General features: G+C 32.0%; 1 long non-coding RNA gene across 1 annotated transcript; it reads right to left on the bottom strand.

Moving 5' to 3' along the window:
* Positions 1-11,688: 11,688 nt before the first annotated feature.
* Positions 11,689-12,409, bottom strand: LOC143056222 (uncharacterized). The gene is made up of 2 exons (XR_012972267.1): positions 12,298-12,409; positions 11,689-11,800 (listed from the first exon to the last, which is right to left on the bottom strand). It is a non-coding gene; the product is annotated as an uncharacterized LOC143056222 (long non-coding RNA).
* Between the last annotated feature and the right edge of the window lie 521 nt (positions 12,410-12,930).

Genomic DNA, 12,930 nt, shown 5'->3' with positions numbered 1-12,930 from the left:
AACATATTTTTCATAAGGGAAAGAATTCACATTAAAAACATTTATAAAAATTGCTTAGAGTTTCAAATATCTGTAATACAGCAACAACTTTTCTCTTTAGTCTAAGGTTGGTTAAATCCCAAAAAAAATCCTGTTATGTCTTCAGCTCTTGATGGTATTGGAGCTTTTGGTACCACATTACAGGAAAACTGGCTGCCAGTTTCATATTCTACAGCAACTATCTGTTTGATATAAGAGATAACATCTTGCCTAACTGGAGGTTAAAAAGAAAAATTCTTCGCAAATTAATTAAAACTTTTAAATTTAGCATTCTGAAGAAGAAAAAATATAATTATAGTATGGTTGAAAGCAATGACTACCGAATGTGTTTATGTGTTTCAACACTGAGGGCTGTTCCAAAAATAAATGTAGGAGGACAGGGGGTCGAAAAACACTTTTTATTTCAACCCCCCCCCCCCCTTTTCCCCACTATGCATAATTTTACATTTGTCATTTCGTTGCCTTTTATAGCTGAATATGCGGTTTGGGCTTTGTTCATTGTTGAAGGCCTTACAACGACCTATAGTAGTTAATTTCTGTGTCATTTGGTTTTTTGTGAAGAGTTGTCTCTTTGGCAATCATACCACATTTTCTTTTGTATATAAATAGGGGTTTAAAAAAAAGATTGTAAAGTTCTAGATTTCTTTTTTCTTGTTTTTTTAATAGAAGCCATTGATTTCAAATATAGCGCTGTTCAAACATAATTGATTATATGTCAGCTAACATACTCAATAAGTTGTTTCCACGTCCATTACAATGACGGATGTAGAAGTGTTCATAGGTCCATCAACATTTGAAAATGTCGGCTTTGGTGTGGCATTTGGTATCTGGTGGATATCTGCATCTTGATCTCACAGGCTAGTTTCTACAGGAAGCAAATTATATAGTTTTACAAATATGTACACAGCAGAGTTCACTCAGTAATAGGCCTTATTAGTTTAATAATTGGTCAATTTCTAGGAAAGTTCAACCTAGTTTATCCCTGCCACATTCTGTATGTGCCTGTCCCATGTCAGGAACCAGTAAGTCAGGAGTTGTATTTTATTGCTGTATAACCAATAATTGTGAAAAACATTTTACAAAATGCGGGAACTTAATAATCATATTTCTCAAAATTATTTTTGCAGAGAAAATGTAGAGAGATTGGTGGATATTTAATAAAGATTGGTGATTCCTCGGAAAATACTTGGGTACAACAGAAAATAAATAAAAGTAGCAAAAGTAAGTTTAACATGTCTAGTGTATGTATTGAGTAAAATGGTGTATAAATGAATATCATTATACGTCACGTTAAAATGCCATATTATGGTTGGCTAATACGAGGGAGACAATTAACTCTACCCTTTGACTGAGCGAGAGACAATTTTTGTTAATGTCACCTCCCGTCCAGACCAATCAAACATCAATAATTTAAAGGACAATTAATTGAATTTACATCAAGTAAATAAAGACAATGTTTAAGTTCTAAATAAAGGCAACAGTAGTATACCGCTGTTCAAAACTCATAAATCCATCATGGACAAAAAACAAAATCGGGGTAACAAACTAAAACCGAGGGAAACGCATTAAATATAAGAGGAGAACAACGACATAACACTAAAATGTAACACACATAGAAAAATCCCACGAGAATAACAAATATAACATATATATATATAACATCAAAACCAAATACATGAATTTGGGATAGACAAGTACCGTGACACATCTAAGTTTTGGCTCAAAATTTATTATTTGACTGTCAATATATAAAAATACGTCTTGCTTTTGTTACTGCTGTTGATTTTTGTAATATAATTACATGTAACGTTTGTATGTACGCGACGTCATAACAAATACTTTTTAAAATAAAATTCATCTGTAAAAGACAATAATGATAGGACATTCAGTATAATAAATTAAATAACACATAGCTGAGAGGGTGACAAAGTTGATTGGAACCCCTCAAAAAAGCTATGTCAACCTTGGCTTTGACGCGGTTGACAATGTTTTTTAGGGGTAACAATCTGCTCTGTCACTCTCTCAGCTATGTGTTATTTATATATTAATCAATACATTATGTATGTCAAGCACCAATAAAGAAAGCAACAAATTATTAAATATCCAAACCGAACATTTTTAAAAAACACATGTATATTGTTGAAGACTTTATGTTAACCTCTGTATGTCTGTTGTTGTGTTTTGTTTCTATGTCATTAACGTATATACCCTCACCTCCTGTTATGTATAATGTTTAACATGAAAATCTGTTTGAATGGATGAAAGTTTAAGAACTTGATTGCAATGGGATATTAACAGATTTAAAAAATTAAGTGCTTATTTATAAAATTCTGATTTTTGTTAGTAATTACTAGTAATCTTTGTATTGGTGCTATGGTTGTACTAGTTACCGCCATCAGTTTGTGAATCTTCTTACATGAACCGACTATTATATTTCTTAGTTTTTATGGTTAATTTATAGTTAATATATAGATTAGAATTTAAGTCTCTTTGATGCGTGTACAGTGTTGCAATCTTTTGAAGAAGCATATAAGACCATTTACATTGAACAAGCTATATTTAGTTGATACAAATTAGTTGAGTACGCTAAATACTAAGAACTAGGGTAACCAAAATATATCAAATTTCATAAATATTGTTGATTAGGATAGCTATGTTTTCTTTTGTCTCATTTAAGAAACATATTACTGGATGGGATCTACAGATGTCGTCAATGGTGACTGGAGATGGATATATGATCAAACTCAGTTAAGCTACAAGAACTTTCCTTCGGGAAGACCTTCTCCAACCAGTAATTCAAACTCCTACACTCGTAACTGTATTGCGATGTACTACACCAATGGTAACTGGTACGACGTCCCATGTAGCAACAGCTTTCCCTATATTTGTGAAAGTAATTTCTGTAAGTTCTATACAGCTGGTTATCGCTAACAGGTCATAGTCTTTTAATGTTAGTTGGCATCATTCCTTATTTTATACATATTTTAAAAAAGTTTTATGAAAATCTGTGACCACTGGTTTCCATCATATTTTGATGCTTACAGAGAATGGCTCTTAAGTTCTTGTGAAACAGCAGTGTGAACAAAGAAAAGTTTCAAACTATTTCTTTTTTGTTTTGTTTTGATTTGTTAGTGTTTGTTACTTGATTTGTTTTGTTTACTTCTGTTGGTTCTGATGTAGGGGTTATGGGAAAACAGGAGAGAAAGCACATGTACATGCAATTCTGATCTTGTATTATGTAAATCATTTAATCACATTCAGTTTTCTCTCCGAAAGTTTGAAAAAAATGTTCCAAGAGAAGCTAAAGGAGGCAAGATTAAAGCAATCTTTACATAGTACATTTCCCTCGAAAAAAATATATGCAAAACTCCTACAACTAGTTGTTTTGAAAACTCCAATAAAATATCAACTTAAACTTTTGTTATATTTACGCGATACGGAGAAATATTCTCTCATAAAGGAGTATGCCTAGTAAGACCTCTTTTTGGCCCCAAAATAAAGCAGTTTTACAAAATTGTTAAAATGTAAACCTTTTGTTATTTATTGGATAGAAGAATACTTCTGTTTCATAAATATTGGCTGTGTTTTACAATACAAAGCACATGTATAAAATTTATTTCGAAACTTGGATACTTGAATCTGGATACTGTGATAATGATGACTGCTTTTAATTTGAGAAATAAGTTGTCGTTTGTAATTCACATTTAGATGTATTCTAAAGTCGAAGCTTTTATGAATACTAGTAGTAACTTTGTAAATCTTCATGGAATTTGACAAATCTTGGATAGCTGCTTTTTCGGGATACAGAAAAAGCACGAGAATTTTTTTGTTATCTTTTCTTCATACTCCATTATTAAATTCATAGATAGACTATTATTTTGCAGTTAAGATCTAGAAACAGTTTTGGGTAAAAACAATCGATAACTTTGTTTACTCTTCACAGAATATCAGGACACGTGCACAATTGTTCTGTCATCTTTATGATACAGGTAAATGGACTATGATTTTACAGTCAACATTGCACTTTTATGTTTGATATAATTATCATTATCATTATTATTTAATCTATTTGACACCAGAATTGCAACTTTTGTCATGTATCTTACTTTCAGTTTTAATTTTCCATCGTCTTTTTATTTCAGGTTTCCAATAGAACTGCAGATATCAGTAGATGACAGATTCAATATTATTCAATAAAGTATTACTTTTAAGCATTATTGTATTGTTGAGTTTGAAATAATAACAAGTCCCCTAGTATGACTTGAATACTAGTAAAACATTAATGAGGAGTTCAGTATATATATTTTAAATGAAGTTGCAGTTTCATATTTCTGATAAATGACATCAACAAAGGCAGATTGGTTAATGCATAAGCACGAATTACTATTGGTGGTATCATTTGAGTAGATCCGTGAAAAGGCAAAAGTAAGTCATCGTCTGTCAGTCGTATCAGGCACATGTATATATTTTTATGAAAAAATTGAAAGCTTCAGTTGAGATTTTATCAAGAAAATTAGAATTAAAAGAACTTTATACCGTGTTTTGTCCTATTTATCTTAAAATCGACAGATTCCTTCCTTTTCTTATATTTTACACTTGTATGCGTGTTATTCTCAGTCTATTTAAGAGTCTGTGACCTTGACTTTAGACATATTTAGTTTTCTTCCACAAAATGAAAGTTTCAGTTGTTTACATACAAATAAACTTAAAGATACCAGGATTGAAATTATGTATTTGTGCCAGACGCGCGTTTTGTCTTCAAAAGTGTCATTTGCTCGAATCAAAATAGATAAATAGGTTAAATGAAGTACACAGTTGAGCTGTGAGGGCCACAAATTTCTTAAAGTTTTGCCAAATACAGCTTAGATCATCTGCTCCTGACGCAGAACAGCCTTAGTATTTCAAAAATTCAAAAATATTTCCAGCTAATATATATATTATGATGTCTTGATCAATGATAATTCATGTCAACAAAGAAGTGCTCACTAATGGGCTGGTGAAACCATCAAGGAATTGAAACTCCACAGGAAGTGCCATCGACCCAGTGTTTTAAATATACTCATCATAGATACCAGGATTAAAATTTTGTATTTGCGCCATACGCGCGTTTCGTCTATAAAAGACTCGTCAGTGACGCTCGGATCGAAACAAAATTTAAAAGACCAAACAAAACTACGTAGTTGAAGAGCATATAGGACCAAACATCTCTGATAGTTTTGCCAAGTATTTTTAATTTTATCTATACATGAGGTAGAAAGCCTTGGTATTTAAAAATAAAAGCTGCGCCATGAGCGCATGATAAGCTCGTCACATTTTCAAAGAAAAAAGTTCAATTACTTCTCAGTGTCATATTTGAAATTGATGAAAATCAATAGGGGTGCTTTTATGAATAGTCCAAAGATATAAACAATTCACCACAGTTTTATGTACATTGCTGAAAGCATTTTTGAGTTATTGTCCTAAAATTTATAAAATTCGTCAAAGAGCTAACGTCAATAGAAAACAAATCACAAAATTTTTAATCAAATGAGTTAACGCGTTTTTGAGTTAAGGTCAGACAACCGTAAAGAGGTTCTCATCAACCAGAAACAATATAATCCAAAACATTACTGTAAAGATCAACCTTGAACTTTGAGATTTTGATCCCCTTCCCCCCATAAAAATAAAACTTGTGTGGGAAGTTGATCTTTCGCAAGCATATATATTTGATTGTTTCATCCACACTGCATTTGCCTGACAAAAAGTAAATGCACAGTTAAACTATATACTTGAGTATAAAAAAAATGTGACTTGATTGAATCATGTTTTTTCAGGATATTGTTACTTTTTTTATACTAGTTGCATGCTAAAGATTGTAGTATTCATAAAATGATTACGTTCCTATTTTACAATAATAAATAAATAAGTCAAAGCAAGGTCCCACATTGAGCTTACAGCGTATAAGGTCCCATCAATCTTTGGAACTAAATAATAATTATATAAAGCATAAATTAAATATAATGAGATTTACAAAGATGTGTCTTATTACTTTCGAATAAATATAAAGGGGCTTTCAAATACTATTGAATATTATATAAACAAGTAAATATGCTCCTCAAACTGTTTTCAAGGATCCAAGATACTGGTATACAATGAGGGACACATACACATGTATATTAGTTGTTAATTTTCAACTGCATAAAAGTGTTATTATTCAGTGCGATAGAATTAGTGACCTTGATTGTCGACCTATTGACCCCATTATCAATAGGCTTCTTCCCTTTCCAAAAACATTCTTTCTGTATCAAATTTAAATCACACGGATGAACAGAGAGTGAAAGCAAATATCAATGGCGCATCCAGAACTTGACCTAAGGGGGGCCGCTCCAGTCATGCTTCAGTGATTGGCAATTAAACATATTCCACTGATACTTTTTAGGGAAGATAACAAAGGAAGGTCACTATTCAAACATATTGCTGCTGGAGGGAAACCATGTGTTCACACTGACTGATTGAGGCACGTTCATATCTTTAATTTAAACAAGCAAAATGTTAAAGTTTGGATTCCATTTCATATTACTTCAGACTATTATATATTAAGTCATAGGAATATATTTTATCCAGTCTGTCAAGTAATATTTAAGTCAGATTACTATATTCAGGTGCAAGAATATGATTAATGAATATGTGAGGCTCCAGTAGGGCATCCCCCTTAACACAAACAGTCATAGTTAAGACACCAGTTAATGTTAGAGCAAATTTAAAAGAACAGCAATACACTTAAAAAAATTGAAGATCATAGTTTTTTTCTTTCCCCCTTTCTTCCATTTTGTTTAATTTCACCGTCTCCTCGAGCATTTAGGTTGAAAACGTCGCATTTCCGCACGCTAAATTTAATTGGCACGTTTTGACGTCGGGCACTTTCAACTAATTGATCCCCATGTCTCGGCATCTGCCTTGACTAGAAAAACCTCATTATGGACAGAAAAAATAAGTTCCATGCATAGAGATACGAATAACATTTATTTAAACTATATTTCATACCCTGTGGGCTTAAATACGGCGGATAATCGTGGTGTAAAGTTGTTTTCTGTATTTTTTTTGGTCAATTTTGACGAATGTCGATTGCGTCGGTGTTTTGTTTGGAAATGTATGTTACCGAATTTATTAGACAACATGGCTATCTTAATTGAAAACTTCTGATATAAAATCGTACTTTATGTCAATTGATCAAATAACTATACGTGTTCTACGGCTAATTTAAAGAGAAATCAGATTTTTGATAACGTCTGAAAATGCCGTTGTCATAGTGAACAAAGGGGAATAATCAAAAGAACTTCCTAAAAAAAAAAGGTCGGTCTATTTCGATCCCACACATGCAATGAAATATTACCAGCACGTTGAAAAAACCTAAATCAATTGCAAATTTAACCAAGCAGTTAAATCATGGTTACTGTTTATGTCAGTTAAAGTTTTTTTTCTCCAAAGATAAACTGAAGACAATTTTATAAAAGAAATAAGATTACTGCAATTGATACATGTATTTAATGCAGTTATCATTTTTTATCTGCTTCACAGAAAAATCAATTACACATGTATATCATCAAAAGTGGACAAACATTTATAGAGTCATTAAATTTATATAGAATAGAATGGAATAGAATATTTTTGTCTACTAGATTTAATATTAATACAAAGACATAAAATTTAAAAAAAAAATCCTTTGAGATTTATAAAGTTCAAACTCATTGATTACTGTGCCAAACAGACCACAATTATTTAACAGTAAATATACAAATGGTATGATACTAAACCCCTAACTGGAAGGATTGTGCCTGATGTTCATATGATGAAATCATAATCTTTCAGTCAGTTTAATTGAAGTTTGGAGCTGGCATGTCAGTTAACTGCTAGTAGTCTGTTGTTATTTATGTATTATTGTCATTTTGTTTTTTTTCTTTGGTTACATCTTCTGACATCAGACTCGGACTTCTCTTGAACTGAATTTTAATGTGCCTATTGTTATGCGTTTACTTTTCTACATTGGCTAAAGGTATAGGGGGAGGGTTGAGATCTCACAAACATGATTAACCCCGCCACATTTTTGCGCCTGTTCCAAGTCAGGAGCCTCCAGCCTTTGTTAGTCTTGTATTATTTTAATTTTAGTTTCTTGTGTACAATTTGAAAATTAGTATGGCGTTCATTATCACTGAACTAGTATATATTTGTTTAGGGGCCAGCTGAAGGACGCATCCGGGTGCGGGAATTTCTCGCTACATTGAGGACCTGTTGGTGACCTTCTGCTGTTGTTTTTATCTTTGGTCGAGTTGTTGTCTCTTTTACACATTCCCCATTTCCATTCTCAATTTTATAAATCATTTAACAGCTTCACTCTTCCATAACAACAACACCAATGACAGCATGGAACCTCCTATGACATCCAAAACTGCATAAAAATTTACATGTTGGTTTTTTCCTTTTAATTGAGTAGGTCTGTGTAAATTGGGATTGCTCATGTTCATTGGGTACACACCTAGAGCAGGGGCTCTCCTTTTAGTAAAAGAGTAGTCATTGATTAAATGTGCTACCAAATTAATCCTTAAATCAAGTTGGGTGTATCTTTTTTTTCTTTTTTTTTACTTGGTTGAAATGGTCATACAATACAAAGCCATTTATTACACACAAATTAGTGAGAAAGAAGAAAAGAAATTTCCACCACTTTTTGGAGCTTCTTCCAACAGGATATTTTGACCGAAATTGGTCACAAATATTAATATCAACACCATGAAAGTTTGCCTGGTAATTAGTAATGATCCGTGGTCTTGTGATTTGTTTAACAGTACCATTTTTTTGCCTCCTTTCAGTAATATCACTCTAGACTAAAATAACTGGTATACAACAAGTAATATATTCTGTGAGTACATGTTTTATGTGCTAAAGGCATCTCATTTATACATGTATTCTATATATATTAAGTAAATGTTTTGATTTATAAAGGATCAATTGCAAGGATAACACATTTTTAATTTAAACTAAAATAATCGTATTAAGGTAGCACAATACAAAGATTTTTCATCCCCAATCAGACATCTTTAAACTGATGTAATTCCACTCATCCTTCTTTAAATTTTATAAATGAGGTACCAAAAGAAAGAAGAATGATTTATCTTTCAAATTGTGATAATTTCATGATGACATGATTATTACATAATTAATTGTTATGTAATAAGTTGCTATATTGTGATGTCCATACTTGAATGAATTTAGCTTTTTTTTTATTTATAGCATCCCAAAATATTTTAAAGATCCTTGCACAACACAGTTTGACCTCCAAAACTGTGTCTCAGATTTTTCCTATTGTACTTCATTCTCTCATAAATCTTCAATGAAGTTTGCAACATCAATTCATAAGAGATCACTAAATTCAATGTGGCATAAAATTTGTTCTATTGATGTTTTTGGAAATCTGAGACACAGTTTTGGAGGTCAAGCTGTGTTGTACAAGAATCTATAAAATATTTCGGGATGCTATGAAGAACAAAGAAGCTAAATTCATTCAAGTGTGGACATCACAATATAGCGACTAATTACATAATAATTGATTATGTAATAATTATGTCATAATGAAATTATCACAATTTAAAAGATTAATCTTTCTTCTTTCTTTTGGTACCTCATGTATAAAATATAAAGAAGGATGAAATGAATTACATCAGTTTAAAGTTGTCTGATTGGGAGTGAACAAATCTTTGTATTGTGCTACCTTAAAACATAGTTGATTGATTGTTTGCTGCTTAATGTCCAGTCACGCATACATCATCATGACATGGATTATAAGGAAGAGTAAACGTTTATTAGCTACTCGACATCTTTCAAGAACAGAGTCTAATAGAGGCCTAATTCTGGCAAGTTTGTCAGTAGAATCCACCTCTGGCTCATTCACATGTAAATACTGTGTCAGCTTTTTATATCTTTTTACAGGCATGACCTCTTTTACACCTCCATTTGCAAGGAATTTATTTATCGACCATAACAACTTGTAGCCCGGAACTTGTATAATCCCTATTAGAATTAGGATTCCTAGAAAAGATAAAATATACACTTTTTACTTTTTGTCATAAAAATATTACTTTTAATATCACTTTAAAATATACATCATGTACATGTGGATATAGATTGTGCATACATATCTTGACATGTAAAATTTCTGTGATAAACCTACTTCTACTTTTGAGAATTATAAAAATACATGTAACGAGCAAACATAATTTTAAGATATAAGACATGTATAAAGGCATGTACAAACCAATAAATATTTTAAATAAAAGCATGTGGTTTGATTGCCAATGAAACAACTCTCAATCCAAGTCACAATGAATAAAAAAAATAAACAATTATAGGTTAACATACAGCCTTCAACATAGGGCCAAGGCTTATACATTGTTTACACCAAACAGCAAGCTATTTAAAGGAACCAGAAATGTAAAAACCAAAAGTCTTATATACAACATGAGAAAGGAGAAATACCTATGAACCGCATCAAGGATTTGTATAGTCTAACTCCTTGACCGCATCAACAAACGACAACCACTGATAACAGGCCTGTACATAAACAGTGCATAAAAATGCATACATCACATGTACATGTATATACAAATGTATATCAGTTTGATAAAGGGAATTTACTATGCATTTCAATTTAATTTTCTTACTATCAACCAAGCTTACAATAAATCGTACACGTATAACCATTGTTAGTTTGTACAGAAATTGTTTTCACTTACCTAAAAATGCAGACATTTCAGCAAAATCTGTCTCCGTCCAGTTTGTGTCATTTCGTCCGGCTAGCTGCTGTTTGCGTGTTGCATTTAGGTTGGTCTCTTGGGCATATTTACTAATCATGTCTGTGCCAGTTCACTAACATCAGCATTCAATAATACTTGAGGTCCGGTACGTTCGTTAAACTGTCGAACATTTATTTGCTCCATATTATCTCATTCATGTCAGCATGTCAGTATCATCATTTCCATCCTCCTGATCCTACAGGATTTCATCATCAATATCATCTTCCTCCTCGCTAATCAACGGTGAACCGTTCATCTATATCAGATACATTCCCGTTATCCTCACCTTCAATACTTTCGTCGTCTGATATATTTCGAAGGGCTGGTCCAGACACAATTTGTTCCTAAACATCCCATACACTAAGCCTGCCGGAGGCCGCCATATTTGTTATTGTCGTCTGTTATTACATTTGTGTACATGTGAGAATCTCATGAATATTCATCGATTAAGTGTATAATGACCGCCCATTTCCTACGATAAGCACTGGCACTTGTCTCATTTATTGATTTTTAAATGTCACAACATTTATTTGTACGTTAAATTTTTACATTAACGTTTTGAAGACAAGATACATGAAAAGCGTAGGAAAGCGTAGTTGCGGGGGAAGGGGATAAGCGTAAAAAGCGTATACGCGGTGTAAGGGGGTAAGCGTAAAAAGCGTATATGCGTGGTAAAGTATTATTAATAAGACCTCAGGTCACATAGAAGATCATAGAAGACAGTAAAACTTGATTGGATTTGCCCATGAGGAGCCAAACATTTCGGTATATTTTATTATGTTATTATCATGTTATTATTCAACTGAAAACAGGCAAAACTAGATAAATGATTTGAAATAAAATTTTTATTTAAAAATATTTCTTGAGAGGTTCTCCCAATGTCTTTTCCATTTCAGCTATCACAGACTGGCATTTCTTTTCCACCTCTTCGCTGTCATCTGTAACACAAACAATAATATCCTTTGATATCTACCTATATATTTGTTGTATTGTATTTATGGCCAGTTTATTGAAAGTGTAAAAATTAAGGAAGTAACATCAGAATATACCAGGCTCTGCTACTTAAGCAGTCAATTTAGTTTCATTTCTTTATTTGTGACAATCTGACGTTTACACACAAGCACTCTTGACTGACAACATTGTCATCATGTGAACTAGCATGTTCTGTTCAGCAAAAACATGTAACTCATAAGCAAAAAATGAAGTTTAACCTCAACTGAAAGTGTTAAAACTTAAATGTTTATTATTTTTCAATATGATAATATGAGTTCACTGCACTATTTTAAAATTCAAGTGGTTGAAGACATGCCCCATAATGAACATTTACATTCAAATATATCTTTTGTTATAAGAATGGAAAACACCAATTGCTAGTTTGATTATAATGCAACTATTTAGAAAAACAAATGAGATTTATTAGTGTAAGAGTATTTACCTTCCATTAACTATGCTTAAAATGGTATGGCCTCTGGCAATAATGGCATGAAGTCTTCACCTAACTTCTGATGGAACGCATCAATACACTGCAGAGCTGCATTCCTCACCTTAAATCAGTACGGTGCTATGTGAAAAATAGGCATAAATAGGTATATCTAAAGTTTGATAAATACCTGTTTTAGTTTGATAAATACAATGTACCTGTTTTATAATCCTTAGATTATACACAATACATCAATGTGTTGTACAATGAACAATTTTGTTTAAACATATGGTCGCAAAAATTTCAGATGTAATAAGACAAATTTGCAAGATGCCTATAACTTCTTACAAAACTTGATGACATGAAATAAATGGTAAAAAATGTATACACACAAACAGTTTCAAATTCATAATGATGAAAGTATGATGATAAATGAAACGAAAAATGAATCGTATAATAAAACTGGGCAAACAAAGTTACCATATTTACACAATAGATGTTCATATCCTTGTCTTTGTTGTTAAATATTAGGTTGATGATGGCAATCATACCTTATCTTCTTTATTTTGCACTATATTCAATTACGTAACTTGCAATATTTTGAATCCATTAGATTTGTAAAATTAGGTTTATGGTCATTGTCTGACT

Source organism: Mytilus galloprovincialis, chromosome 1 (genome assembly GCF_965363235.1).
Source record: "Mytilus galloprovincialis chromosome 1, xbMytGall1.hap1.1, whole genome shotgun sequence".
NCBI classification, from domain to species: domain Eukaryota; kingdom Metazoa; phylum Mollusca; class Bivalvia; order Mytilida; family Mytilidae; genus Mytilus; species Mytilus galloprovincialis.
Note: the sequence above shows the minus strand (reverse complement) of the source record. Positions and strands in the feature narration are given on the sequence as shown.